The sequence below is a fragment of the Acanthopagrus latus genome, chromosome 4, assembly GCF_904848185.1.
Source record: "Acanthopagrus latus isolate v.2019 chromosome 4, fAcaLat1.1, whole genome shotgun sequence".
Lineage (NCBI taxonomy): Eukaryota > Metazoa > Chordata > Actinopteri > Spariformes > Sparidae > Acanthopagrus > Acanthopagrus latus.
In genome coordinates, this window is record NC_051042.1 from 32,501,995 (window position 1) to 32,529,437 (window position 27,443).

General features: G+C 43.4%; 1 long non-coding RNA gene across 2 annotated transcripts; it reads right to left on the minus strand.

Annotated features, from left to right (window-relative positions):
* Positions 1–717: 717 nt before the first annotated feature.
* On the minus strand, positions 718–26,185 carry LOC119017586. 2 transcript variants are annotated; one of them, XR_005074482.1, is made up of 5 exons: positions 24,745–26,185; positions 21,941–22,024; positions 20,809–20,833; positions 20,132–20,304; positions 718–1,100 (listed from the first exon to the last, which is right to left on the minus strand). It is a non-coding gene; the product is annotated as an uncharacterized LOC119017586 (long non-coding RNA). The 2 variants fall into 2 exon arrangements; XR_005074483.1 differs by lacking the exon at positions 718–1,100 and adding an exon at positions 9,713–10,160.
* Positions 26,186–27,443: the final 1,258 nt, after the last annotated feature.

Here is a 27,443-nt window from a genome sequence, read left to right on the forward strand (position 1 = left end):
CAAACCAACCAGATGATAAAACTCATTTTTCTGCAGGATCTTTCAACACATATGACAAAGATTCCTTTTATTTTATGGTGAATCTGGACGGATGGATCTATTTATTTATATATTGATTGTCTGAGTGGTGTGACGAGAGTTTCTGTGCTTTGCTTCAGGAAGAAGTGAGCATCAAGAAGCTTATTTGTTCTTTTAATTATCAAATGTTCTGAATCTTAACTTGGTCAAAAAGAAATCTGGAACTGGACAATTTTATTCAGTCAGTGTGCTGATATTTAGATCACAGTGCAATCCACGTGACAGTAAATGGAAAAAAGACTAATCGAAAATCAAAAAAAACACACCAACACTCAAGAACACACTCTGATTTTCACATCCTTAGATAAATATAATTTTGGGGTTAAAAAATCATCCAAGACGAGCGCGTTCATGTGCGTGTGAGGCCTCTTCTTCTGACTGAATCTGTGAAAACATTTAAACTCTTGTTTGAATTATAATGTTTTATTTTTATTGTTCCAAGAGTCAGAACCGTTATCAGCCTGTCATCTCCTGAAATAACACAGAGCTGGAAACAAAGAAAAAACTTTCTCAAATAACCTATTAAAATAAAAATATATAATTAATATGTTGTTTATTATGAAGATCTATGTCTGTATACGTGTCTTTGCCTTTTGAGGGGAGATCTGACACTTGACAGCTGCTTTGTTGGCACTTTTATTCGTCTTCATGTTTGATTTAATTGTTTGAGTCCATCTTTTCACCACACACGAGCTCTCCAACCCAGAACTTCAGCTGGGAAGTCAGGAGGAAGGTCGTGAATACAAAAAAAAAAGAAGAAAAAAAAAAAAGAAAAGAAAAAGTTCGGTTGGTTGAAAGTTTTGGTTGTTCATTTATTCTGTAATCCGCGCGGCTCGGCGCCGTCCTGATCCTTCCTCCCGGGCTGTGCGCTGACTCTCCGGGGACTCTCGCCGTGCGCCTCGGAGCTGCGCCTCTGGTGCTGCAGGTTGCGTGAGAAGCGGAGCTGCCGTCCAGAGGGGAGGGTCTCGGTCTTCTGGACAATCCTAAATCTGCTTGGTCAAGTCACGCGAAGGCAGCAGCCTCTGGAAAAGACACAAGGGTCTTAAACTCGCAGAACAAAGAGCGCAGGACGCGAGACTCTCTTTTTTTTTCTCTCCCCCCGCGCTCGGGCACGAAGGTGCACATATTTGCGCGCTATAGCTTCTGTAAACGCGAGGATCTTGGGGCTTTGGAGTCATGCAATCTGCCACTTCATTCATCGCAGTCATGCAACACGGTGGTTCAGTCACACAGGCGGCGAAACAAGTTACGAAAACTTGGAAGCGATAACACAAAGTGAACCAGTCACACTTTTCTCTCACGGAGGGGAGAGGAGAGTGTGTCTGCAGGGCTCAGCTTGATTCCATGTCTGGTATTAAGTCACGACAGGGAGAAATACAGCAGATTATTATTAGTAACAAAGACAATAATAAGTTTCAGCTGAAGAAAAGATTTGGGAACATTTCTCAAATGACAGTTGCAACAATATCCCACACTGCCTGTCCACAGTGAACAGTACAGAGTTGTCTGTTGTCTTCTGATGGACAACATGCTGCACATCTCTTGCACCCCAGATGACATCCTGTTGCTCTTGTGGGTCAGTAGGTCAAGAGAAAACCCATCTGCAGCTGCATCTCACCTGCATGCACCTAAAATGAAATTATAAACCCATGAAGGCAGAAGAACTCGTCAGTGTGGGCTGATTTAAGCACAGAGCAGTGACTCTCTCCAAATGAGCTCCTCTCACAAGTATTACAAGTGAATCGTATCCACACTTGAGCAGTTGTGCTTTTAAGTGATGATAATGAACCCGATTAAAGGCGGCTGCATTCTCAGTGGGCGCTCAGGCTGCAGGAGCGTGTGTGTCAGATCACAACTGGTGTAAAGTGTTACACAACCGGAGCTGAAAACTCAACAATTTTTAATTCACATTTCAGGCTCTTAGCCAGGAGTCTTCTCACCAGGGGCCAAGAAGCAGCTGAGCAGGTCAGAGAATCAGAAAAAAAAAAAAAGAAAAAGAAAAAAAAGAAAAGGGCTGAAAGTAAAAGATTCAGATGAGGAAGGATGTGGATGTGAGTCAGCAGGAGAGACTCTGTGGTCGAGTTTAGTCTCCCAACTTCTTAAAAAGATTAAAGAGATTACTACTACGGGAAGTGAAGAGCGGCGCTACTGTACAGCTCCGCAGCTGTGTGTGGACCCGACCGCAGCCAGAACAGCGGTGGGTCGAGTCAGGATGCACAGGATGAGCTGGAATGCAGAGCTGGACGTCAGCCTGGAGGTGTGTGTGTGTGTGTGTGTGTGTGTGTGTGTGTGTGTGTGTGTGTGTGTTAGCTCGTCTGTGTCCATTTCAACAGAACTGGGAGGGGAAAAAAAAAAAAACTCAAAGAGAAAAAAAAAGTCTTGCCCTCAGCCATATACCTCTTAAAGAATTCTTGGACATAAAAGCAGGTGTAATGACTGTGAGGGTTGTTAGTTTCTACTCACGCAAAGGCTGTCAGGCACACACCTTCAGAGCAGGTGTGTGCCTCTGTTTCAACCATGTGAATGTCTTTCTTTGCATACCGCCGCTGTCAGGAGGTGGTTTTGAACTTTGTGTAGGTATTTTTTTTTTTCTTTTAATTTGATTCCAGTCTGTGGTCATGATGCTGGAAAAAAAAAAAAAAAACCTCTTCAAAACACGGAGATGAAGATAAGAGAATCATGGTGGCCAGACAAAGAAACAGCATTTTTCACAGCTGGTTTTCTGTCTTTGCTGCCTTTTTTTTTTCACTACCACTTACCACTGAAAGAAATAGTCGAACTTGTTGTGGTTCTTTGATAATTCTTGACACGATGCTTGTTTGAACCAGCCGTGCTGCACGGACGAACTGTGAACTTCAAGGAAGTTGGAAAACAAAATGGTAATTTTCCGTCAGTGATCTGTCAAAGTATCACTGGGAATTCTCACGTAGCTTCTCCATCTGGGAGCCAACAGACTATTTTAAATTGATGATCGTCTTCATTTTATCTGTCACTTTAAATGTATTTACCAAATATCATGATGTGGTAAACCAGTGAGGCGTCCATTATGGTTTGTCACCTGAAACTCCAGCAATTTAGTATTATAATAAACACTGGATGGATGATTCATGCAAACGCTCCTGTAACTGGAAACTCAACACTTGAACTTTGGAATAAACAAGAGTTGCAACACATCTTCATGCCTAAATGTCTGAATGGGTCGAATGTTAACACCTCCAAAAATTATATACATATATATCACTGTTCCCAAAACAACGTGACTGTAACAGTGGCAGAAGAACCAGACCTTTGTTGTGTCATCAGTTTTGTTTGGCAAAAATAAAACATGGTTTGGTTTAGGAAAGAAAACGACTCAGTTAGGTTTAGGAATAAAACTACTTGGTTATGTTTAGGAATAAATATCTACTTGTTAGGTATATGATTAAAACTAGCTGGTTAAGTTTAGGAGAAAAAAAACAACTTTGTTAGCTTTAGAAGTAAAACGACTTGCTTTGGTTTAGTAATAAAACTACTCGGTTGGGTTAAAGCAAATAAAATAAACAACTACTAGGTTAATTCAGGCAAGAAGAAGCATTAATCACGAGACTCTCCCTGCATCACTACCTACCTCCAACAGAAAACACACGGCGAGTTTTAAGGTTTTTCTCTGCATGTCCAGTTAACTGAACTTGTGCCCTGAAGCTAAACCTCCTCACCGTAACGTGAATATAATAAAACAGCCACTCGGCTATCAGAGAGAACAATGGCTTGACCAGTCGGACATCAGTGAACAGACTCCTGGAGTTGCGTGTGCTCGATCGGGCGAACCTTAATAGGATTATTTTGGACTGCAGGTCATGACACCTCACATGAATGTTGCTTATGACCTAATACAAACTCACAGCAAAGCCACTCACTTTCATCATCTGCTCACCATCACGCTGACATAAAGTCCGGAGAAGTTTCGCAGCCAACAAAACGTTTCTGGAGCGTCGTAGCAAAACAGAGTTTGCAACAAACACGATACAACAACTAAGAAAGAACTCGTACAACATAAAATTTAACACACTGTGCGTCCAGCGCGAGGCATTATGGGTAAATAGGACCTTCACGACAATATTACAACAAAGGTTACCCAATTTAACACTTTACTGAGGGTATACGTCAATATGTTATGTGGATGTTAGTGTGTCAAGAAACAAAAAGCAGTCATACGTCTAGAACTACCTGTTAAAAAACAATATATGTAATGTTTTTACCTCATAAACTTTCTTGATTTATTTATGGTAAGTTCTTATTTGATGCCAGCAAACTTTGGGGAAAGATTCACCACTTTGTGAAACAAATGATTGTATTCATGGCTTCAGGACCAGATCATCACACTGTTGTCAGTAAACTGTTTTAATCTTTGTTAAACAAAGCATCGCAGCTTTTTTTGTAACGAGGTTGTAATCGATGTCCAGATAACCGGCGCAGTGATAAGACCGGCGGCTGGTGCAACAGGTGACTGTGCTACCTGAGAGGACAGAGTCACATGGACGTATCATTTCAGGTCAAAACAGAGACAATCAATAGATAACCGGGGTCAGGGTGGGTCACCGTGTAAACACCAGAATCAGCCGCTGATATGTCGTTCACACGCAACCATGAACTCAACACAGGCACGATGCAGCATCCACGAGAGGGAATATAGTTTTCACATGGGCCTATTGTGTGTGTGTGTGTGTGTGTGTGTGTGTGTGTGTGTTTGCATGTCAGGGAGGGAACGATGCCGAATGTGTGTGTGTGTGTGTGTGCGTGCGTTTGTGTGTGAATATGTGCATGGGTGGGGGGCACTGGATCACCTTCCCTTCCTGACCAGGCGTGAATACCAGATTAGTAACTGAGCTAATGGTTTCCCCTCCCACCCCTCACACAACCCTCCTGCGTCCTTATGCAAGCCAGTATTTGCGCTCTGCGGCAGTAACAATAGTTGCGTGCGGAAATATCTCGGTCATCCATCTTTCTGTCACCTCTCCCTCTCCAGCGGATCACGAAGGTGTCATAACCCAGCGTAGGAAGGCAGGCTCATAAAGGGAAACCCCTTAAGATGCGTGTCTGAAGAGAGTCATGACCTGCACGGCAACAAAAAAAAAAGAAAAGAAGCAAGAAACTGCCTGGCCAGACACGCTGTGCGTGTGAATGTTTGGCTTAGTTTCAGTTTGAAACAGCGGAGTGGATATAAATAACAAGTCATAAATGTTACATCGAAGCAGAACAAAACTTAACATTACTGAGACGAATTAGTCTTTAAAGGGAAGGAGAAGAATTTCAAACTCAGAACAGTTTTTCTTCTTCCATAAGTGAATAAACAAACTAAGGCCCCAAGAACACAGTTTGAAACCAGAGAGGTGGCAGGGTCCGCCACATATAAACAGTAAGTGAAACAGTACGAAACTGTGTTTTCTTTAAGGTCAGACTGTTTATTCAGCTGTGAAAACAAAGAGTTTGTTTATTAAGTTTGGGTGGAATCAACCAGTGAAGATCTCTTTGTCTTCTGATTAACATTTCTTCACCTTTAATGAACAAAAATGGACTTAAAAAAAAACACTTTCAGCCAAAACATTAATGTTCTGAATCGCATTCAAAAACAAAATATCAACATCTGATGTTTAATTTACTCCTTGCATGCATATTTGTGCATTTACTGCCTCCAGACACAAATACTGTGCGTCATTTCATCTGTGCATCGACAAAAACAAAGTGACTGACATTTTTCTTCAATGTATGGACAAAAAAAAAAAAGCTACAACATGATGTTCATTATCAAACAGCCCTTGAGGAACCATAATTGTAATGTATTCAAGCTAGGCAGCATAAAGAAACCTGTATGAATGCTTTTTCATTACTTCTACCTCAGTAATATTAAAACATTATACACACTGTCGAGGAAAAGCCTTCATATAAGTCAAAAAAAACAAAGTTATTGAGTCGTTCTAAATCGCGCATTTCGCTCCTGACGTTCGGACCCCTGTGATATTTTTAAAACGTGGCCTCTGTTGATGATCCCGGTTGTTGTGAAAGTTTTACAGCGGAGGGATTTTTTCCTGACAGCAGGCAGCGTCACACACCGTCCACGCTGCAAGTGAGTAGATTGAGTGAATTCGGGTCACGACCCCAATTAACTGTCTGGCCGCGGCAGCGTGCTGGCGCCACAGAAACAAAAAGAGGGAGAAAAAAAGTCTTTCTGCTATCTCCCAGGAAAATATTTAAAACTCTGTTAATCAGTATTATTTGTTTTAACATTGAATAAAACAACAAGTCTGCCTTGAATCACCTCCCGACTGTGCAGCTCTGTGAAACATTTGTTTTAGTCGATCCTTTTTAGATTCACGACACATTTATGGCATCATTCCTGTTTCCAGCAGCAGATTTCATCTGGAAAAAGTTCATCAAAGTTTGTCTGATGGTCAGAACTCAGACTGTCGCTAATGTTGCTTTGTGTCTCAACACTGCTGACAGGAAACTGTTAGCTAACTCTAACTGCTGCCCTCTAGTGGCCGAATATCGAGTCCTGCAGCTTTAAAGAAATCTCAGTAAGAAGAATAACACAAACGTCATCGATGTATCATGACGCCAGAGGCTCCACGTCACTGTCACGACAGGAAAGCTGCTAACGACTCCATATTTAAAAACTCAACTATGGATCTGATCAATACTGTGTGAACTTGTTTACTGAGGGCTTGAATTGAAATTACTTTCTTCTCTGCAGGTTTGAAGTGTAAAACCATCTAAGAACAGTAGTTTTCACTGAAGCTCTGAGGAGGCGAGTGAGGATTGTTTTTTTTGTTTTTTTTCTGGTGCTGTTTTTTTAAGTCCTATCACTTTTCTTTTGTTTTTAACAGAGTGAGAATTATAGTTTTTTTCATCAAGTTGACAAACAAAAAAAAACGTTTTTCATGAGAATTTTGTGTTTTTCTGAGTGTGAACAACATTTTTTTTTTCCAGAGAAAAGGAAGCCTCATTTTTCTGATGCTGCTTTTTCACCAAAATCAGCAGATTTACTTTTTACGCTAAAAATCACCTCTTGATCTCATTCTCACTTCCTGCAGGCAGCCTGTCTGTGACTTTTACCTGAAGCGTTACGTTGTTCATCACTGACGTCACGTTTCGTATCACGAATGTAGCGGAAACATTTGTAACAGAAGAGAAAACAAAAACAGACCCGGTGTAAAAGAAGTGTCTGTAAAACGGTAGATCAATTGTTTGGAGCTTCACAACGACTCGATTCACTGTCATAAGTTGAGCCAGTCAGTCCAGTAACATTCAGAAAGTCTAGCAGAGCCGCACGATCAGGCTATTTTATCCCCCTTCAAGTTAGCCGGGCGCTAAACCAGAAGTTAGCCGGCTCGGTCGGCGATCCAGGTATTTTCACAGCCAAGAAGTTGAGTTTTTTGTCTTCAAACCACCTCATCTAGTAATAAAACATCCCGAACTCTTTTCTTATTTACGCACCATCTCGACAACATGTCATCACTTCATGTAGCAGAACTTAGCGTGTTCACCCGGGTCAAACATTTAGATCATAGCTGCGTCTACTGCAGAGTCAACTGACCCGGGTGTAAATACAGCGTTTACAGATTCCCACTGCACAAACAAAAGCCTGATGTTAGTGGGGTTCAGTGGGATGTTTGACCTTCTGAAAAGGGGAACAAGTATTTGTTTCTGTAATACTTATTTTGACCACAAGAGGCTGAAGTGCACGACCAAAACACATGGTGCATCCAGTGCAGTGTGTGTTAGCAGGTTATGTAACATGACTGTTGATATGAGGGGAAAGTAAATGTGAGATGCATCATCATGTGTAAAAAATATTGCAACTCATGTTTAATTTCTATAATCTGGCTTTAATTCAGTCACCGCTGTGTCGCCAGTCTCCTCGATGATAAACACTTGGAAATATGAGCCTTAATTTCAACGTAAATGTTTTTAATGTTGTGAGATCTAAATCTTTTTTTCATGTGTGTTACAGAAATTTAATCTAATATATTCATGTGTCAAACTGCATGAATTTTTATATTTTTCACAAGAATCAATTTGTAGTTTAGAAACTTTTCCCTTCTGTTAACGAGGGGTTATGATGTTGTATCTCTGTCTATTGTAGGAATATTACCGCCACAACATGAACACTAATTGTGTTGGAGCCGTGATTCACGTCTGCTCTCGTTCTGCATCATTATCAGCCCGCTGGTTCTCTATAGGAAACGTACAAAATGTAAAGATTTGCCGGCATCTTTTTCTGGCAGCCGCTCCTTTTTTTTTTTTTTTTTTTTTTTTTTCTTTCTGTGGGGAAATAAGATATGGATAAGCTTGGCACGCAAAACAAGTCATGCATGACAGAAGTTAACCTCTTCTGCCCCCTATACACACACACACACACACACACACACACACACACACACACACACACACACACACACACACACACTTGCCCCCACCACAACCTTCATTCTCTCTGCAGTGCAAACCAGCCGGCCGTCAACCAGCCTCTCATCCACGGGTTAATTCCCAGAGACGGATTCCAGCCAGGAGGTCTCACTCGGATCCATTTTCTGAGCACCATATGCAATGAGTTAACATGTTCGCTGGTGGCGGTGGATTGGCATCAATGGATTTTTTTTTTTTTTTTTTTTTAGTTTTGCATAATCAATTCAGAATTAATTAAAATAGAGACACGTTTGTTTTGACCTGTGTTTTCAAGCTTCAAGCTATTTTTTTTTTCCCACCATTTCACATGTAAGTGTATGAATGTGTTAAATTAAAGGCGTAATAAGTAGGAATTTTAGGGGTAAACCTTCCAAGAGTTAGCTCCTGAAGTTAGCATGCTAACCATTAAACCAACAGCCTGTCTTATGTCAAACATTCCTGCGGTGGTGGTGTGAACACCAACAGTCCCCCGGTGCCCTGAGCTCTCATCCTGGACCGCTACATTCACTGCTAAATGAGCTAACTAGCTAACGTCAGCTACAGTTAGCGGTTACTCTGATGATATGTGGCCTCCTGTTTGTTTTATGTACGAAGCTCCACACCAGATCAAAAGATGAACGATGTTAGGAAGCTGACATGCAATCCACAGATAAATGATAAATAAATCATCAGCAGTCATAAAAATCAGACTCAAAAGTTTTAGTTTAAATGTGTCGTTCAAACACAACTTTGATGTATTTACTAGAGAAATAAAACACCTTAATTTGTGTGTTCATTTGCTCCGTGTGGTGAAATTAAAGCAAAATGTTCTCGTCTGATTTCCACTGGAGAGCAACACGCTGGATTCAACGAACAAGTGAAGTTTACCGGTCACATTACCACTGACGTTGTTTCTATCATCAACAGTCTGCTGCTGTTGTCGGCTGCAACTATAATCTCATTTTCCAAGAAATGAAAACAAACCATGTCAAAATGTCCAGGCATCGTGGACTCTCACATGGAGAGACAGCGAGGCGAGCAGCAGCAGCAGGGACAGACGGGGGGGGGAAACAGGGCCCAGTTTTTTTGCCTACTGAGTGATTCCTCCCTCAATAGACAATCTACGGGTTAATCATTGTGCATTGCGTGCAGACTGTGTTTGCTTGGACAGAGCCAAGGGTCGGGAGGTTGTGTACAGAAAGAGCTGAGGGTGGTATCGCTCACCCTTTTCTATCAAAACAATCATGGGCAGCTTTTTTAGACAGCACGCTAAGTTGTGTCAAATGAAAACACGAGGAAGAAAAGAAAAAAAGGTTTGCAGTTACGCGTTTGTGTGCCAACTGTGCATTTGTATGAAACCAGCTATCAGACGTTAGGAAACAAAGTTTAGCACGAGATAAAGGAGTGAACTGTGCAGACAGCAGCTCCTCAGAGGGAAACGACAAAACACGGTGTGATGTAATCCAGAATCAACAGAATTCAGCCGATGTGATATTTGATTTGTGGCGTCACTGATTAACGTTTGGTTTGCAAAACATTTAGTGAAGATTAAGGAAGTATCACAGACACAAGCAAAGTCAAAGTCGAATGTGCCGTCCGTCCATCGTCCGTCTCGACGGGACAGCGTCTGCCCTCTGTCCTCCGTGTGACCCCCCGCTCTGTAGTAAAAAACAAGAATGACAGACAGAAAGAAAACAAGGAAAGGGAAATGATCTGACAGACAGACAAAGGGGCAATATTTTGTTATGGACACTACAGTACATGGAGCTCAGTGGGACTGAAGGCTCTGTTTGTCCCGGCTTCTGTCTTCTTTAGCAGGAAAAAGCGAGAGCGTGATGATAAAGAAAAGTTAAATAAATGTTAAACATGTCTACAGTTATACGTTAAGAAGGTGAAGCCGAATCTATCAGAGAGGTAAACACGGGCCAGCCTGGCTGTCAGGATGAAATGTTGAAAGTTAACATTTCTGCACAGCACGGTAAACGTTCACGTTCGTTAGTGTCTCAGGTTTACGTGCCATATCTACCAGATAGCTAAATTTGACCAGACACCGTCATCGGCCCGCATATCGTGCAGAATAATGGCACTTGGGCAGTCCGCTCCTTTTTCTTTTTTCGCCAGATCTGATATGGCTATCTGGGGAATTTATTACCAGCCTTTCAGGTCAGAGGGTTGTGTTCCAACGTTTTGTCTGGTGACATCACAAAACATTTTTTAAGGAGACCTCGGGACACTTTGCGTCCGTGTTTCGTGGCGACCGACGCAGGTATTCTAACTGTAAAGCTGCAACATAAAGAAATGTGAAGTTTCAAGACGAACGTGGATTTCACAAACGACATCGACGGCGTTTATTCTGCTGCATGCGTGCAGAGGAGCACTTGAGACAGTTAAAATCCTGTAGCGTATACAGAGAGATGTATCACCGTGTAATTATGGTGCTCCATCAAAACATCACGTCACAAACACAAGCAAGCGTGTGTGAGAACAAACACAAACTGTGACCCGATCCAAGTTTCAGGGAGCTCGTGTGCTGTGAAAACATCCGTGTGGCTCCTGAACCTCTCAGGAGACGGATCCTCCAGTGTCGAGAACAAAAAAACATAAACATCTAAAGTATTCAGTGAATTTACTTGATTAGATCACAGCAGGTTGGCCAAACACACAACACAATGTGGCTTAAAAAGATTGTGCAACTGGCTGCTGCAGCTGAAGTGTTGCTCCAGTGTCCTGCGCCTTCCTCGGGCTGATCTCATCCTCAACTTTCCACCGTGAATAGTTTATTGTGCTCGCTTGATTCCTGTGTATTCATTAGTCTTTCTTACGGCGGCCGACGGGTGCAGATCGCAGCAGCATGTCAGGAAACCCGGCGGCAAGTCAGAAAACACGTTGTACTTTGTTGAGTCTGATTGGGCGGATCAGTGTTGTAAAGTCTAAATCGTGTAACTTTGCATCTCCAGGAATAAAAGATGAAGTCACAACAGCCTCTAGTTTCTGAATTTTCTAATTTCCCCCCCCGGCCAGATATCAGGAGAGGTCCGTCACCAGGAGTCCAGCAGGCCTGATCTGGTGTCAGAGTCTGGACCGTCTTCTCTGTTGCCAACCTGTCACTGAGCAATGCTCCCCAAGCAGAATCAGTACCAGCAGCAAACAGACCCGCTGATAATGTATGATAATGGATTCTTTCGCAGCCCACCTCGTTTCCATGTGGCCCCACGGCTGCGCAATCCATCGCAAGCCACAAAACTAACAACAGCGAGCTGCGACGTCCTCTGCAGATCAGAGTTTGTGCGCTTGACTGTTGTTTGCACATAGATTTGTGCACCCTGAGGTCTTTTACAGCAGTTTACTTCTTCATCAGTTTGACCCAAACTTCCATAAATAGCCACAGATTGTAGTCGATAGCGTCATTGAATTCTGAGATAAAAAAAAACAATCCAACCAAAGTACCCAGCATGCACATTTGTGCACTTACTAGACATTAAAGCACATTTTCTTTCTCGTGCATGCAAGAAACTTGGCGAGGGCGTTAAAATCCAGACAGAGTAATCAACAGAGGTGAATAACTGCCTTGCGTGAGGAAGCGCCGGTTATGCAGGTACACGTGTAGCGCTGAGGCGATTGTGTGCCAAGCTTTATCTCCTTAATCAGTTCTCTTTGCCACCAGTTAATCATTTGTGCATGCCAAGGCTCAGACACATTGGATTCATTACACGCAGTGGGAGAACAGAGGCAAGATGACGACACCCTGGCTGATAGCGCTGGCTTAGCCGCTGGACAGCGGTGTAAATTACACAGCCACCGGCCCTCCTTTTGTACCGGCGGGAATAGATTTAATCGTGCGCATTGTGGAGGACTCCAACATCTGATCCCTCTGTGTCTCAACATGCTCTTTTATGCAACGCACTGAGTGACAAGGAGGCAGATAAAAAGAAGAGGGCTGACACATCTGGCTACCGGGCTTCTGCATGTATATGTGGGTTACTGTGTGGGACGGAGCACCGAGTGATGTGCACGTCTGCAGCTCATTTTCAGGTTCCTTTGCATTGATGACTTGTGTGGTTTATTGGCTGAGTGGTAAAACAGCAGAAAGTGAGCACACAGCGCGCTCATATGCGCTTGTAAAGATGGGATCATTATGCAATCCAGGTTAGAGGCAGACAAGAAAGTGAAGAAGTGTGTTAACCACCCTGGCTGCTGTGTGCCGTGCGCTGGCATGTGTGATAAGTGAAGGCAGTAATCCAACAGCTTGTTAGCTTGCAGGCCCTCACAAAGCAGGAGATTAAAGATGGTGATCATGATACGGGAATGTTAAAGAGACACGACAGAAACCGCTGAAGGATGCCGCCACGCCCGGCACGAATGTATGTCGCAACGCTTGTCAGTGTGTGTGCACGCACACTGATGTAGGTCTGTGTACAGGTGAGGCTGCAGACAAGAGTGTGTGTGTGTGTGTGTGTGTGTGTGTGTGTGTGTGTGTGTGTGTGTGTTTGGCTGCCACTGGGTGTAACCTGGCTTAAATAAATTTGGATCCCTACAGGGCAGCACTGCTTGTCATCCGCCCATCTCTGGGATGTGAGCATCTCGTAAACACCGCAGCAAAAATGTGTCGCTCCCGTCACACAGAAGCACGATCGCGGCCTTCCTGTCCGTCTGTTCAAGCTTAGTAAAAAACTGAGAGCTGCTGAATGATAGGAAAATCACATTCGATAACACAGTTTAGATTGTGGCGGTGGGGGGGGAGAGGAGACCATCTATCTCATGAGGAAACGTTACTTACTGATGTGTTGTCACGTGTGTGGTGACAGGACACAGTGTTCACACCGTCTGCCCTCCAGTGTCACATCAAGCCAGGTTACAAATAGATCTGCCAACAGCCCATTACTCCGGCTGTCAGGTGAGAAATTGTTCTGATTTGATCTGCCGCCAGTTCTCAGCTTGCAGATGTAATTTATGAGCGATCACTTACACGCACATGCACACGCAACGCGGCCTGAAACGTTACGGCGTGGCCTCGGGGGATCTCACAGACGCTTTTTATTGTCGGACCGACTTTCTTTGATGTTTATGTGCTTTCTGCACGGCGGTCCTCCAAAACTGTCCTTGATTTCTTTTTGCAAATAAACTTGTACTTGTAGTGCTGAGGCGTGTTGGAGATCGTCTGCAGACACATTGTTAGTCCGACTGAAACCGGACTTCCAAAGTCCACATAAACATGTCAGTCTGTACCAAAACGAACTCCTCAAAGTCGGACTAACACACCCGGATAATGCGGGTGGAAGTCGATTTAATCTGGTCTCGACGTTCTGCACATTCACCACAGTCCCCTCGCCGGGAGATTTACCCGGAGGTCGCTGATTTCATAAATCCGTAGCAGGGAGAAACAAAATAAGAAGACGACGACGAAGGTATCAACGTGGCTTTTTATTCCTGGTGCACGTGCAGAACACCGAGGCCAGGTTCAGGCGTACACACGAAAGAATAAATCAACTTCTAACCGCATTATCTGGGTGTGTTTCTGTTCAGCTGAAGGAATAAAACATTTTGAAGGAAAACGCAGAATGGCGACCGTCAATAAATCGGTTCTCCGTTGTGCTTGTGTACTGGAATGATGGCAGCAGTCAAATTAAAATGGCCGGATCAGGCTGTGACACGTAGCTCGACTTAAGTGCTCATGGAAACCTGCTGAGTGTTTTCCTGTGTTGATCGCTTCATTAGAAAAGAGGTTTCAGTATCAGCTGCTGTGAATCTTTTAATGAGTCTTATAAACACCAGAGCTTTTGTTGTGAAGCGATCAGCTGACCCGGCATTGATGTCATCATGAAGCTAATAAGATAAGCAGAAACAACATCTGCAGCAGTCTCTATAAATATTCACTTAATCTCACATTCATCAGTGGAAGACAATACTGCGTTTCCTGCTGTGTGGGAGCTCAGACGTGGCAGAGCTGAAGGTCAGATGCCACCTTTGTTCACCTACGACCTGAGAATGTGCTGCGTCAGCCGACAGAGGCAGCTTTGTGTGGAAGTGTTGTGTTTGGAAATCAGTCAGGTCACTCTTCTGTAAGTGCCTTGTCATCCAACCAAGCCGATTATATTTTATTTATTTAATTACTCACATCACGTCATGACAGCGCGTCCTGTCTGTCTGCTACGTGCAGGAAAGTGTCTTCCTCCTGCGTGCAATCAGATGGGAAAAAAAAATAAAAAGGATCCCAAGTAAGTATCGTGCGATGTCACACATGATTCACCTTCTCAGTGTGTTTTCCCACAGGCTCCGTCATGATACAGTGACACAACTTCAGTCATTGTGTAACGGGTCGACCGACCATGAAACAACACATGCAGCTATGCTGTCGGGAGGCATTACACAACGACCAGTGAGCTCGAGATCAGAAAGTCCCAAGATTTGTTTGTTCTATTCTAAGATGCTGAAGAAACGGAGAGTTTGTGAAAATGCACTGGTCAGATGTTTGTCTGTCTCGTGCTCCAGCCTTTTGTGTCTCAAAGGCTGGAAACTAAACTTTTAACAGTGAGCTATAGCTGTGCTGGTAGATGAATTTGTCTTGGGACAAAGGCAGCGTCGCTGTTTTCAGTTTTTAGTCGTAGCCTCGGTTTATCAGTGTGAACGTATCAGTGGTGACTTTTATTCTGCTTGTATAGATCAACAGAGCAAATAAGTGTATTTTCCCCAAAATGTTGAACCGTCTTGTCATTCTGCCGTGTTGCCAAAGCTCAACAATTATTTTTGTTGAGCACAGTTTTTTGAATTTTTACTGCAGCTTCATATTTGAGCAACTCAGCTGCTAGAATAAATGTTGGAAATGTTCGTCTTTTTCCATTTAATGGTGTTACGACGTTGTTCGTATGCTCTGGTTTGGTTTAGACTCAGAAAGTCCTTGTTTAGGGTTCGCAGAAAGATCATGTTTTCCGCTCATAATAACCGTTTAATTTCGGAGTTTTAACAATCTGTAATCAACTCTTTATGTTCGATCTTGATTGCATATTATAAGAACACAAAGAAAAAGGCTTTGGGAGAAGTTTGAATTACGCTCAGACTTCTGTAAATGAGTCGTGTGAAACAGCTGCAGACACAAAATATCTGAAAAATGTTGCATGTGAATCTGTGCAGGGCAGTAAAAAGGAGGAGGACGGCGATGGAGATGTTCATGCGTCGGGTGTGGCACCAACAATGTGCTTTCTGCTACGTGCACGCAGGCCGGTGAGCAAATGTGCAGGTATGCCAGTTTGCATTCCTTTTCCCACAGCGTGACTCATTCATTTGCTTTCGAACAATCAGCTTAAATGCTCACGACTTGCACACAATGCTTTCATGTCTTGGAGATGTGATTTGTAAAGAGAGGCGGTTTGATTCTGACTCATGAGACTGAAACATGGAGATCGAAAAATTCACATTACTGTTTGTTATGTTGTTTTGCAGATATCCGAGGGAGCACATACATACATACATACATACATACATACATACATACATACACACATACATACATACATACATACATCGTCTTGGGAGACACTCCCAGGAACAGATGAATGAAACCTCTTTTTTGTGAATGACAGCAGCTGCTTGACAAAGACTTCTCTCTGTCTGTCATTCAAGACCTTTCGCTCTGAGGACAAGCTGTTTTCTTTGGCAGAAGCCTCCAACTTGTGGAACGGAGACGAACTCTGACAGCACACGCATGGAAAGCTGTTCACCGCGAGTCCGTCAGAGCTCAGTTCGCTTTGTTTGGATAACAGGGGCGTGAAAACAAGGGTAATTTCTTCAAAAGTAAAGGCAGCTGAAACATAAAATGATCCTCGGTTGGAACATCCTTCAGGCAGGGGCAGAAAAAATAGTGTGTGGTGGAGAACGAACTAAAAAAGTCTGAACATTAAACATATAATAGAGAAAAGTAGAGCAACAGGGTCACTTAGTAATCCAAAAAAGATACTCTCTTGTATGATTTGACAGTTGTCGGTTGTCTTGACTTTAAAAACATTGTGTCTCACTCACTTGACAGATGTTCATGTGGTTTGATTACCAGCAGGTAAAGGTATAACATGCAGGGCAACATGCAGGTCGCCCAGGATCAGTTTTCACAACACGAGTCAAAGAGTGAAAGTCGAAAGAGCCCGACGGGTTTGAGTCTCCGAAGCAACAAATCTTGACAACAATTATTCGAGTACGTTTCGGTTAGAGGCAAATACCCGTGACAGCCCGCGGAGAGAGAGGTGTGAAGGAGAGGTCGGACTCTGCACGGCCAGATCGAAGTGTTGTCCGTCCCAAGAAAACAGCCGTTGAGCCAATGAGTTACTTTTAATGAAAAGAGAAAGCCAGGGTCTCTCTCTCTCTCTCTCTCCTCCTGACCTCCGCTGCACCTCGAATTTTTCCTCCATGCACATCACGAATGGGAGAGAGGCGAGCGATTGTTTCCCTCTGTGTGAGGTTTAGCAACCGGGCAAAGTTGGCATGGTTTCACAGCTGGCAGTATCACAAAAATATTTACGTTCAGTCGAATATCCACTCTGTTTGTCCTGTGTTTCCTGCAACCTCCAGTCACTCAGGTAACACAGACGAGCACAAATAGTCGGGGGAGAGAAAAATTGATGAGAGAAGTCTTCGAATGTTGGTGCGTATGGTGGAAAAAAAAACCACGTCAAACATTCAAAGACCTGAAGGCTTAACGTGGACCAGTCTGAGGTCATGGTTTCAACAAGTACCACATGCCGCACACTGAACCAAACAGGACTTCATGGGCGAATGCCAAGGAAGACACCACTTCTGAGGAAAAGACATAAAAAGGAACGACTCATCTTTGCCAAACAGTACCTGGACAAACCACAATGCTTCTGGGAAAATGTTCTGTGGACAGATGAAACAAAAATAGAGCTTTCTGAGAATGCACACCAACAGTTTGTTTACAGATGGTGCAATAAAGCCTACAAGGAAAAGAAAACCCTACCAACGGTTAAACATGGTGGAGGATCCATAATGCTTTGCTGCATCTGGTAACTGGAGGCCTCGACTGTATCACAGGAATCATGAAAGCAGAGAATTATCAAGAGATTTTGGTTTGAGTTGAAGATCATGGGTCCTCCAGCAAGACAAAGACCCAAAACACACATCCAAAAGCACGCAGGAATGGTTGAAAAGGAAAAAACTGACTGTTTTAAACATGTCCAGCAATGAGTTCTGATCTCAATCCGATTGAAAATCCTTTTGTATGAGCTGAAATCTGCCACTGAGGAATAGAAACCTGAAAACATTCAACAATTTGCAAAGAACAAGTGGGAGAAAGTGCAAGAAGCTGACAGGTGGCTACAAGAAACGTTAAAATGAAATAATAAAAGATCCTGATGATATAAATATGCTACATCTCCATTTATTTTTGAAGATACTGTAAAGGTTATGCAAAAAATGAAGGGAAGCCAGTAATGGTGAGCAGGACTGTAACAGGAGACCCTCCGCCAAAGTCTGGGTTGAAAAGCGAAAGGCTCATCGAACACTCAGCTTCCTGAGTAAAACGTCACACATCAGTGCCACAAACCACAACCATCTTTTTTCCTCCGAAAATGTCCAGTTAGTGTTAGTTGTCCATAATCCTTTTTCGCTCAACGTACAGAGCAGAATATTTTGTCCTAGTAATCCTGATGGGCTCAGTATCTTCTGCAGCACCAACACAGGCCTGTAGTCCACCATTGTTGTTGTCGTTATGAGACGTCGCAGATTTAAGAGGTCGAGGGCTAGAGGTCGAGGGGTGGGGTATGTATGTGGATTCGCCATCCACACCAGAACACAAGGGCGACGTTTTCAAATTCTTCCACCCTGAGACCAGGTTTCAAAAAAGTGCGTTGACAGGACACCAACACAGTGTCACTCACAGGGATCTTTTCATCAGAGTAAAATGCTGGATGACACAATCAAAACAACACAGAAATCGCCAAGTCATTCGTATTATCATATCAGGTTAATCCGACCCAACAGCTCCGCCGTGACATCTGTCTCATCCTGGTCGTTTTACTGTGTTCAATATCAGCAAATGGTTGTTTCTTTCAGCGTAACTGTCACCTCTCAACACGCCGCGTGAGTCATCGGAGAGGGTTTGATCACAGTTATGCAACAGAGAAATTAGCAACACAATGAGGAATGTCCCGCACAATTCAGTTACCAAGGCTTGAGTTGAAAACATGTAAATAGTTGGGAGAGCAGTGCCAGGGTTAATTACATGTTGGTGTTTTATTAGAGAACCGTCGCGTCCCGGCAGGCGCTGCTGTTTGGTGTCTTCACCGCATGTTTACTCAGGATCCGTGTGTGGATGGATTCTGACACATCAGAGAGAAAGAAACTACTCTTGAAACTCTCTCTGCAGCAAAAATCATTAACATCCAATAAAGCGGCAGCATCGATTCTCTTTCATTTACTAAATTTATTTAGTTTCCGATGTCAGGACTTTTATGGGTGAGGGCGTGTCGGCGTGGCCTCGGGATGAATCCATCAAAGAGACACGATGAAACGCCACCACATCCTCTTCATGTTGCCTCCCGCGACGGACCGTAAATCAAAACTTCTTTTCAACTGTCCATCAAATGGGTTTTTTTTATAAGAAAACGAGCCACCTGCTCACCTGGTGATCCAAACGTCTGTACCTGCACACCCACACATCGTGCAGCCATCAAAAGGAAAACGATGTTTGCACGTAGAGACGCAGGTGGAGATGGAGATCGTTTTCTCAGTGGAGTGATTTTCTCTTCTCTTCTCTTCAAGGAGGTGATTTTGTTTTCCAGTTTGGTCGGTCACTTTTTTTTTTTTTTATCACTTTACACATTAATAATAAGATTTTTGGACCTAGATGCACATTTTAAAAAAAAAAACCCAGAGTGACAGCTAAAGTGAAACAGAAACGATAAAACCAATATCAAGTCTCGTCACGGGAGCTGCAGTTTTCTCCCCCATGTTTTACTTTTTGTGTTAAAATCAAGAAGGTTTCAGTTTCTTTTCCTCGCTGCTTCAGTGGATGTTGGTTTGTCTGAGAATAAATTAGGTGAACTCCAGAAACACGTCGTTTCAGGAAGCCCAGAATACGCGGTGGGTCTGGATGAGACACCCTGAGCTTTTCTGTCTTTGTTATGATCCGTAGGATTGTTACAGGATTGTGTGATTCCTGGTGATCCGGTGGGTCCGGTGGTTCAGTGTTGTGACACCGTTCTGTTGCAGGGTTTAGTTTGGGGGAGTGTTTGGTTAGGGCAGAGGGAAGAGCCCGGTTCTGACAGCCCTGTAGTGGTTGGACCGAGGTGGCCCATCAGTTTGTAGTTAGTTGGTGTTAGTGAAGTTTAACTTTTGACTGATGGTCATGTTCTGTTGGCTGAAATTACAGTTCTTCTATTTTGGACCTTGCGTGATTATGTTGGACCTCTTTGGGCCGCGAGCTTTCACCAGTGATAGACAGACACTGCCAGAACAAGCTCGTCCTCCATTTCCTTTATTACCACCAGATCTGATATTTAGATTTGTTGCCTGAAATAGAGCAACAAGGCAACGACGATTGCCTCTCTGAAAACTTCAGACCTTCAACCAGAATCCAACAAATGATGCTGGATGAACAAAAAACCTACACAGACGCTCGGCCTACCTCAAAGTTTCAACTGTGCTGGAGACTAAATGATCTCAGTGAAGATCATATCGTCTGTTGTCTGAGTGTAAAGATGATCCCCGGCGTCGGACGTGAGCGGCCTCTCTCATCTGTGTGATCTGGCCGTCGTTCTGACTCTCATTGATCGCCTCACAGTGACCGGCGACTTTCATCTGGTGTTTACACACACACACACCCACACACACACACACAAAAAAAAGTTTAGACAGTCTGAACTAGACTTCAGTTTATCTCTCACACCATCCCTTCGTTCACTCCCGATCGCCTGTAATTGCCTGTCAAGATGTTCCTCCTGCACCTGTAAATTCCTATCAAAGCCTGATGTGTTTAGACTGCTGCTGGACCAAATCTAAACATCCATTTAGTATTTTTATTAGCCGGTCATGAGGAAAGCTGAGGTACATATTTGATTTTCTTCCCAGTCAACTGATTGTGAAAGGCTAAGTGTTTGACATGCAATCGGATACGAATGCGCTGAAACAGACAATCATACGTATCCATCCAGATAACACTGTTTGTTGGCATTAAATGCATCGGTTACATGTTGAAATGACGACACTGCTGTCACATTTACATGATGCCTCTCTTATCTTCTTTCTTGCATTATTGTCAGTGTGAGGTGGAAAAAAATCGAAATTTAAACAAGACAAACTCACATGAAGAAGTGCTGAGTTCAAGTCTCTGCAGGAAGAGAAAAAAACAAGAAAAAAAAAAGAAATCTGAGATTTATAATCACAATATTGCTGTGAGGGTATTTTAACACATAAAGGGGAAGCAAATATAATCATGAAAAAAGAGGGAATGACAGAGAAACACAAGCACAAACACAGAGTTTGTGTAAATCTCCCGCCTGCTGGATAAATAACGGGGCGGCGGACGCCAGCTTCCAGCAGCTGCTGTCTAAGCAAGAGCTTTGTTATGGTGCGAGTCATTTCGTAATGCTACTGGTGTCGGCATGTCGGTTGCCAAAGCTCTAATTGAATTATCAGCCTGTTTTCCAAAGCAGGCCACTTGGAAATTCCACGATCATAGATACCACGATCATGCCAGAAAGCTCTCAGGCCGCCGGGCCAAGAGCAACACTGTGTGCTGCTGTGCCGTCCCGTCCCGTTGCATGTGTTTCTGTCTCGGTGTCGGCAGGATGAGCGGCTGTGCGTGTTTCAGATCCGACAATCAGAGTGATTTGTACTGTACGCTCCAGGTGCCTTTAACAGACATGTTGTGCTCATGCGTGCCATCAGTTGATTTATGGTCTCATTTGGATGCCACGACAGTAACCAAGCTGTGGTTTTGCCACCGACGATCAAGAGGCCTTAAATTTCACACGACAGTTAACTGGAAGACAGGCGCGGGAGATTAACAGCCGTTGCAGAAGCCACAGCGCTTGTTGACAGGAGACGTTACAACCTGCATTTGTTTTGAAGAATGTGAAGACTGCAGGAACACGCGTCATTAAAACAATATTATTATTTTCTCAAAGCGCAAAATGAGCCTCTCTAAAAAAAAGCTGCTGCTGTGTTCTGACAGGAAGAAAAATGATTGGCAGGGTGGGATTGTCACAACAGAGTCAATTCATCAGCGTTCATCATGCGCGCTGAAAACACTGCCAGGGTTGTGAAATCAGCCGAGGCTAATGGAGGTTATGATGACTTGAAGTGGAAGCACGGCAAATGTTCATAACTGATTTAGATATTTAGTTTGGTTATTTCTATTTAATTTCCAAACTCTGAAGTTCCACAGTGCCAGTCGAGAACAGGTGAGAGATATTATGTCGAGATGTGTTCTTACGTTACGTGTTTCCAGCGAAGTTCAAACCAGAGAAATCCACAGCTACTCGAGGTAACTCACTTGGCAGCCTGCTCTTATAGGTTCCTGGATAGAGAGTGAAGAGAGAAGTCTGTGAATATGAATCGACTTCAAATTAAATCAAAATAAATTTACTTTACATCGGAAGTTACACTGAGACAAGAAGAAAAAGGAGAAATGGAAGAAACCTCAGGAGGCGTCACGGAGGACAGAACAACAAAATCACAAATTGCACTGACAGAATATCTGATGTTATATAATGAATCTAAAGTGTTTGGATCCATGAGGACGAGGCATCGCCAAGGACGAGGACGCACAAGTGAAGAAGCATCTGATTTAAAAGCGATGCAGGGTGTGACGAGACAGATCCGTCAATACGTGAGGCGGCAGGAGTCCGGAGAGACGGATCAGGTCCGTCAGAGGAGGAGGAGGAAGATATAGAGAGTGAGAGAGCGACACAGCCTGCAGCTTTGTGGGAACAGAAAACGAGGTTAATCAGAATAAAGAGGTTGTTTCTCGTCAGCAGGTCCGTGTGAATAAAACGTTACCTCTGTGTCTGAGGCACATCGGATAGATTTTCATCAGCGGTGGTAGTTTTTAATGGTGTCACCTCCTGCAGATCGCTGCTGCAGTCAGGTTAATTAATGGGAGTGAAGATCGATAAGATGTGATTTTTCTCTGGGTGTTTATCTGCACCAGACTCGCTCCTCTACAGCTGCTGAAGGTGTGGACGGATTGATCCTAAATATCAAAACAACTGACACTCTGAACACTTTCACAAGATCGATTCAGGCGACAACTGGATCGAAGTTTGGAGCTGTAAATAAAAATGTTATAATCTGCGATGAGTGTAGGATGAAACACAACAAACTTTAAAAAAAAACAAAAGAGAAAATTCAGAGCTGCCGCAGAGAAGAAGGGAGGAAGAGGAGGAGGGAAACGCCTCAGCACAGAGAAAGTGTTTCAGGGAATATCAAGGTACAGTGAAATAAATAAAAATCAGGAGCCGAAAGTCAAGATTAAACTTGCAGAGCTGTGCAGAGAGTATGTGTGGGTTTGTTACTGTGTGCACTTTCATAATGTGCTTTTTCTCCGCTTCAAGGAAACTGGCCCGGGTTCACGGTTTATCTGATAACAGCCTATTTTTACTTCCAGGATGTAGCTAGTATCTGCATCACCTCACAGACATAAAGGAATTTTCTACAAGCTTTTATTTTCTGTGTTTCCTGCGCCGTCTCTCCCACAAAGACGCTGCGAATAGTCGAGCTAGATCGTATGTTTACGTCTGTCATCGTGAGGTCGTATTTCTCTGAGCAGGTTAAAAGAGAAGGAAAGGAAAAAAAAAAGAGGTGAGTTGTAAAAGTGATGCTGCCACAGGCGAGGTGAAGAGGTCTGAAGAGATAAAGCTGTTGTCCTCACGCAAGGCAACTGTGCAACCAGAGGCAACGCTTTTTTTTTTTTTTTTTTATTCTTTCCCCCCTGCAGGACAGGAGCGCAGTGGACTTGCTCATCCGGTTTTTCACACTCTTGGCTCTGCTGCGTGCATGCGAGAAGCTTGTAAATGACAGAGGAAGCCAAGGTGTATGGAGACCGAGCGCCTCGGGCCAAGGGAGTTTACACAGCGCGTTGCCATTAATCCACCCTCTCAGATTTTTCTATCCAATTCAGCCATAACAGTGCCAATCAAGTGCAACTTTCCCAGTGAGAGCTGCGGAAAAGCTTCTGGCAGGTCTTTGATATGCATTCTTGACAGATGTGATAGTGTATCTAGGATGAAGTCTGCCAGCAGGCACCACTGTGGAGAATCAAACCAGGCGTGTGTCATTCGTATTGGTAAATAAATCACAGAGCAAATGTGGAAATCAAGTGCTGCAAGAATCCTTACAGGAAAACCATTCTGTGTGTTTTTGGTGATTGATTTGTTCCCTCGGCTGAGCTCTGCACAGCTTCGGACGTGCGTCTCAGATAAATCAACACAGAATCAAACCGAACCGCTGTTGTCAGGTGATGTCAGGTCTTGATTGAGGGATCAGCGCTCGTGAAAGAGCCTCGCGCAGTGGCTTCTTACACAGACACCTACAGGACAACAGGTAATACATACTGATCATGGGATTGGTGGCATTGCTTTTGACACAGCTAATAAGTCCATTACTCATCAGACGAGCTCAGATTCTCAGGCCTCTTAGCAGCTCCATTATGAGCAGAGTGACAGAAGTCTGCCTACAATCGGAAGAGGGTGTGCCCAGAGACAAGGACTGGAAGAGGAACAGGCTTCAGAGAGTAAACTAGGGTGCTTAGCACTCAGCCTCAGGCACGTAACTCAGATTTAAGAATGAGTTAGCGTGTCAAGATAGCGTGTCTCGCAGCAGACCACGCCTGCACCTGTCAGGTGTTCTGTGGCATGCCTGTGTTTCGTGCGGGAGATCATATGTACGTGCATGGCTGCACGCAAAATAGTACGACATGTCTTCATGTGCATGTGTGTTCCCTCCCCTTATTGCACGCAGCTGCATACCCTAGAAATGATGGACACCTGTGATTTACCTAATGCCCTCGACGGCTACGGATCCCTGGAAACATCTAAATATTTATCAGGAATCGCAGCGGCCTCCTCACCCTTCTGCTGACACACTAAATCTGGTTATATAAACTGTAAAGATTTCTGTGTCAGTTCCAAGTATCCCAATTACCTGCGCCCGTGGATTCTGACTGAGGCTGTTCCAACCTGTGTTGTGATTTGGCTGTCGTGCGGGCCGCACTTTTCTCATTAGATAATCCATACTTACAGCAGGAGTTTGCTCTCCGGCTGACATCTGTAGGGTGACCGCCTGTCGTAACCCGGGTTGTTGTTCCGATACGGATACCACGACTGGAAACGACTCAGACCAGCACCTGGAACACTTCTACTGAAGTCACACTGAATGTTATAAAAGCTTTTTGATCTCAAACAATGAAATAAACTTGGAAATAAACTGTAAACCACAGCAGTAGATTTAGGAAGTGTAGGGAAAAAAAGAAATATTCAGAGATTATTTGTCATGATTGTGGACTTCTTGTGTTGGTTGTTCTGGACATTTTTACACACCTGCAGCTCATCTGATGATCGCAGCCACTCTGCTGCCCAGCTTACCTGCTTCACACTCACCTGAGCCTCAGTCCACCTCCACCTCCACCTGTCCCACCACCTAAGTTTGTCTGAGCATTTCATAGATTCACTTTATTTCACCTACTCTCAGCTTTGGTGCCAAAACATGCGACATCACCAGGTTTTATAGTTGCTATAGCTAACATGTTAGCAAACAATAACCTCAACTTACACATTCAGCAGACTTGTGTCAATATGAATCTGGCCTTTTACAGAGTTTAGTTCCCCAGATGAATAAAAACTGCAAAGTTATGTGTCGCCAAATCAAAACAATGAGCTCAAAGACACTATAAAGTTTAACTGAAGGTGATAATTCCCTCCAGGTATGACACTATGACAGACAGTTTTTTGATGAACTGTGAATTAAAAATATAATTGTGCAGCTTTATAGTTTACAGGCACATTATATCAGAGGGCTCCGAAGGAATGCGACAGGTGAGAGGTACAGGTGCAGTCATCTGTCTCTGTCAGAGGCGTTTGTGTCCCAAGATAAAGTTCAGATGCTGGCGAGGGAAAACCTTATCCAAGAGGAGTGGATAAGGTTTCCCATCAACAGCATCTGAAGTTAATCTTCGTACGTGTCTCCTTCCTTATGTCACGAGATGTTTATCTATATGGGCCGTGCAGAACAGATTGGATGATAAACTTGGAGTCATGTCGACCTGCTACTGGAGCCTGTATTCGCTCTGAAAATTCTATTTTTACACGTCTGTTTTTTCTTATTTTTCTCTATAACTTGTAGTGAAAAGTACCAGAAACGCCTCAGTGGTTTGTTCTCATGGATGAAAGGCGGGTTTCATTTTGACTTCAGGGCAGAAATGAAACAAGAAGTTTTTACACTCAAATGGCAAAAAAAAAAAAAAAAAAGTCCCTGATGTCGTTGTGAGTTTTTAGGTTGAGGATCAAATCATTTCTGGGTGAACTGAGTGAATGTTTAAGCCAGTTTCCTGCAAATTAAAACTTAACAAAGCACGTTAGATTTTAAAGATGCAGCAAAGTCAGAACTATTTTACTTATATAGCTCGAAATCACAAATCACATTGCCTCAGTTTATAAAATATATACGATACCTTCTGTCCTAAGACCCTTGATTTTAATGTAGGAAAATCATCTAGCAGGAGCTTCTTCATGACAGGACTTCACAGTGATGGACTGATTTATAAATTCAGAAATAGAAAACTGTGCTATTATATTAACTGCAGCCTGATATATGTTGTTTAAATATAATGGAATTGTCCTTTAAAAGAGGACTTCTTGTGTTTTCACACCACGTCATCATCATCATACAACTAATAATAATATAATCCCAGCTGTTGTTGTTGTTGTTGTTGTTGTTGTTGTTGTTGTTGTTGGAGGTGCTGGCTCAGGTGTGTGTGAGCCGACCAATCAAAAGGAGGAATTCGGACAGAGGGGCCCTTAAAGAGACAGATTGTTTCAGACAGACAGAAAACTCTAAACTACTTTGTAGTATCTCAGTTAGCGTAATACGTCTCCTTTAATGGTGATCCGGTCTTAGTTGTTCTGTGACTTTCTGACCTGATGACTCGTCCTTGAGCTAAAAACTGAGTAATGCACCAGACTGTGACCTCTGACAGCTTCCTGAAGACAGACAACAGGAAAAAAGAAAAATTCAAAATGCACATGAGCTGGTAAAATAACCTAAATATGCCCTTGAACACACACATTTGCATTCCCACAAAAACACACACGGTTCCCCACAAATGGACCTGCACACGAGCCGCTCTCATAAGCTTCTTCTCACACGTAACCACACACACACACACAGACAGACACACACCGAGGCCCCGACCGTTTGAAGTGACAGCCCTGTCGTGCATGAGGTGTATTTATGAACGGCCATCGTGTGCCAGCGAAGGAAATTCCTCTCATACATGGAAACATCTGGCTAAAAATGTATCTGTTATATCTTCATTCTCATCTAAAGATGCAAGCAAATAGTTACACAACCCGATAAGAAATTAAAAAAAAAATAATAATAATAAAAATTTGACTATTACATTTTTTTTTTATGAGCTGATATAGAAGTTGTAAATTAAAGATTTTTAAGATAATTCAATATTTGCCTGGATGAAAATAGGACAAGGCTTTGGCTCCTATCGCTGGTCTCAGATCTGTTGTGCGGGTTTGTACGTGAACTGCTTTTGCTCGGGGCCGTGTCACTCCGCCGACCTCGCCTCTGCCGCCCCCTACAGGCGGAGAGGAAAGCCTCCAGTTTGCATGACAAGCGCTGAAGGAAATGAGATAATCTCTCTCACTCTCCTTTCTCTCGCCGACACGGTTTCTTAAATTGTTTCATGTTGTTTTTCCTGATCCCGGTCG